The following is a 4,362-nucleotide window of genomic DNA, read 5'->3' on the forward strand; positions in this document are numbered from 1 at the left end:
AGAATGAAATAATCTATAGATTACGTCAAATATGTAATAACTTTTAAATCTTATAGTAAAATAACTAAAAATAGTTTTTAATTGATATATACAAATACAGTATAAGCTACATTAAGATTTCTTTCTTTAGAAGATAACTGAATGACTTTCAAAAGTTGAATTATAGGTTTAGCAATGACTTGACAAAATACCACAAACAAGAATTTAGAATTTGAGTCCATAAAACAATAATTTCATAAAATAATTCAAATTCTTTTTTCTTCTAACCTTCACAGATTTCCGATTTTATTTTGTATAGTTAATAATTTTTATGTGTAAACTTCTTTTATAATAAGAGTAACTCTCTCATTTAAATAAAACAATATACAGTATGTCATATACAAAACGCATTTTACTTAATTTTAATTAAATGACTTGTAAAACTTTTTCAAAATTTCCGTTTTAAAATAACTTATTATAATTATCTAAATAACAAAATTATTTAAAATTCTAGTATATTCCTTTATTTGTCGATTCATCAACATGTACATCACTTAATTGTATAAATACTCGTATGTAAAACTTAAGAAATATAAAATTTAAATAAAATGCATTTTATTAAAACAGTTTTATTATTTACGGTTCGATCTGGATATTATTTATGATAGAAAAGCTAACCGGAAATAAATTATTAAAAATGTCTAATTGACAGGAAGTGACATCATATGGTGACAGAGGAGGAGACTGCCTGGTACGCAATCAACAAGTGGTTGCGAATGTGGGTGATAATGCCGCCTTGCTATAATGTATCTCGGTCTGTGTGCAGCGGAAGGTCACGAGTTAGAAGTTAAGACGTCGCATTCCTGGCGAGGCCATCTTTGACTTTCAAAACACACGTGACAAACTATGCACGCACTCCAAGGTGCATTGGCTTTTCTGTTGTGGGTAAGTGTTATTATTATTCTTGTATTCATTTTTATTCTCTCCTCCTCGGCGATAGTTGACTTTTAAAGGAAGTGACGTCACAAAATTTCGATCAGTTTCACTTTAGGAAATGGTTGATTGATTTATATTTATTCAAATAATTTAAAAATATATTAATTTTTTTAATTATTAATTTTTATCTGCTATAAAAATTTAATTTGATTTTAATTTAAATTTTTAAATTTAAAAGCGTAAATTAAAATTTTAATTACTTTAATGTTGACATTTATAATAACGCATTCTTATATAGTTTAAAGATATTGTTATCATAATTAATTATTAATTATATATATATATATATATATGAATTTAAACAGATTTAAATTAGAGTCAAAGTAGTAATTTTAACAAAATTAATAATCATTTGTCATCCCATTTAAAATTAAATGATATTTATGAAGATTTATTTTGACATACCAAGAGAATAATATGGATGAATAATTATTTTTATTCTGCATTATTTAATCTTTAATTTATTAATTTAAAAGAAGTCAGTTCTAGTCTAGATGCTTTTTTCCTTTCCATTATTTCAACTGATAAAAGTATAAAATGCGTAAAATCTTAAATGTATAAATTTTGTACAGTTTATTATTATAATCCATTTAGTATTTAGCTGTATGTATATTATAACGGACTCGTGCTTTGAAAAATTCAAAAATTTGTCATAAATATTAGAATTTAAAAAGCTAACCTATTGTCTAGATCAACTTATAACATCATAATTCATTGGTAAGTGAAGGTTAAACTATAAAAAGATACAAAGGAGACATTATTAAAATCTTTAGAAATAAAAAGAGATTGTAAACAAAGCAAAATAATAAACATTATAAGTTATTCTGAATATATAAACTTAAGAAATTATCCGTATAATAAAAAAAAATCAGTTAAAAATATAGTTTGATCAACGTTAGAAAGAAAGCGGAAGAAAATGATAATTAGGAACTTTATCAATTTTATTTTTGAATATTTTATGTGAAATTATTTTAAGTTACTTAAACAAGGAAAAAAAAGAGGAAATATTACATTATTGAGCAATATACCTCTAACGATGAGAAAATTTTATAAGAAATAGTTTCAAAGTATCTTTTTTTAAATGAAATCTTGATATACCAATATACTTTAATATCATTTTCATATATATATTTGAAATGTTCAATACATATTTTTCATCTACAGCTGAATATATAAAACTTATTCCGCGTATTACAAAAACCTAAGCCAATAACTTATATTTATAAAATGCATTTTTAAGCGTTTAAGTAAATATACATCTAGAAATATATATTGTAATCATAATACTAACACCGTTTATCATAGTATATAAATGATGCAATTTATTAAAATATGTCAAAATTCTACTTATTGTAATTTTGTAATTAATTCTAAAATATAAAAATAAGGATTTCGAAATATGTTGCATAAATACGATGAAAAAAAATTTAAAAATTGTATGAAGAAAATCGAGATAAACCATATACAAAAATAGAAAACTCTGTATATATTGTATGCCATATCAAAAAGATTAATATTTATACAAATAAATTGAAATTTTTAATAAATAAATTACCTGTATTTTGAATATAATTTTCAATGCGTAAATATTTGATGTTGGAAGAAAATATTTTATACTAAAATGAAGTTTCGTTTTTTGAAGTGTGAATGAATATTTTTCAGTTAAAAAATATTTAGAGGAACAAATATATTTTGAAGGAAAATAATATGAAGCCGATTAAAAATTTGAAATATTTCGAATAAATTATACTTTTCAAATATAGGGAATTATGTTAATTTAAACTAAAAAGAATACCAGTTATCTAGGAGATAGGAGGAAGTAAAAAAGACTACAGGTGTGTCCGACTGTGGGATGGAAAATAACTAGACGCCCACATTTTCGTCATGTATATGTATTTAACACAAGGCTAAATAAAAAGCGGCTCCTTTCTCTTATACTTCAAGGAAAGGGTTGAAATATGCTTTAATTTGGTCAATGGAACAATCTCCTTATGAAAAATACTTCTTATAATGTTTATGATTTCATTTATTCCAAAGTAGACAATTTTTTACAGTATAAATTACTATTGAAATATTTTGTAAAAAATATTAAAATTTAAGTTTAACTTTTATAACTAATTATTTTACTACGTAAATAAATTTTGCAACATATCACTTTAAAGTCATTTGAACGTGTATTAACAAATTGTTTCCATCGTTAATAAATTAATTATGAAGTAATATGGTAAAAATATACAAATTTTTGGTATCTGTTAAGAATCTTTTCATCTCAAAAAGCTAATTTGTTTTAAATTAGCGATGACTTTAATCCCACCACAGAGAGTTCCTTTTTGAGGAAAGTAATTAAAATAATAATTAGAGTAGATTAAAATGCAGTTATAAATAATTATACAACTATTAAAACATCGATTATCGGATATCAACCACAAGATTTTATATTGCTTAATTTCGTAGAGAAGAGTAATTATCGATTAAAATAATGATTTATTAACAATTTTTCAGTATGATTTATTAGCCTTAAATTTCCCTTTTCTCGCCTCACATATTTGAAAATTATTAATTAAGATTTTCACGGGCCTCTTGTCACCTTAGTTGCTCTGATAAATGTTTTGTGTGCTTATAGAAAGACTATCTTGTTAATGAATTATAAAAATGTAAATATTTTTAATATTTTTTAAATGAAATGATTTGGTTTAAGTTTACGTATTAAGGGAATATTATTTAAATACAGATAATTTATTAACAGTTTAAAATAAATTTATAATAAATATTAAAATTTATTTGTCATTTTCTTAGTTTACTTTTTTTTTATAAATTAATAAAATTTTATTGAATATTTTAGTTTTGACTGTGTAAAACTTTTTGTAATACTGTAATATAATTTTTGAAAAGAGAAAAAAAATCCTTAAAGAGAAATTTATCAATTTGCATACTTAATCAAAAGATAGGAAGATAAGAAACGAAATACCAAAGAAAACTATGTTGTAAGGAATAATATTATTAGAAGAGAAATTGAAAAAGTTTCTTCTTACGTTTCTTTTAAACAGATGACGACATAAAAATAACATTTGAAAACTAGTAATTGTATAGGAAAAATTCTATTAATAAAATTTTATATTCTTTTATTACAGAATTAGTTTCAGTTTCGCTTAGTTACGATTTCTGAATAGTTAATAGCAAAATTTTTAAATATATAATAATTCTTATCATCTTTTCTTGATATTGTATTATTTAAAAAACTGTCAGAAATTTTATTCTAATTAAAGAAAATATATAAATTGCAATTGTTTTATAATTATCTTCTACTCACTTTAATCCTTTAATTAGGTTGATTTTTCTCACAGCAAAATTTGATTTTGCTGTGAGAAAAATCAACCTAATTAAAAA

General features: G+C 22.6%; 1 protein-coding gene across 1 annotated transcript in view; it reads left to right on the plus strand.

Annotated features, from left to right (window-relative positions):
• Nucleotides 1-740: 740 nt before the first annotated feature.
• LOC111628643 (utrophin-like) overlaps nt 741-4,362 on the plus strand; it is a gene marked incomplete at its 3' end in the record, with an annotated part of 219,893 nt that continues 216,271 nt past the window's right edge. Inside the window, exon 1 of the mRNA XM_023372474.1 lies at nt 741-924. The remainder of the gene's footprint in view (nt 925-4,362) is intronic.

This window comes from Centruroides sculpturatus, unplaced genomic scaffold (assembly GCF_000671375.1).
Source record: "Centruroides sculpturatus isolate CEXI.00-Female unplaced genomic scaffold, Cexi_2.0 scaffold419, whole genome shotgun sequence".
Lineage (NCBI taxonomy): Eukaryota > Metazoa > Arthropoda > Arachnida > Scorpiones > Buthidae > Centruroides > Centruroides sculpturatus.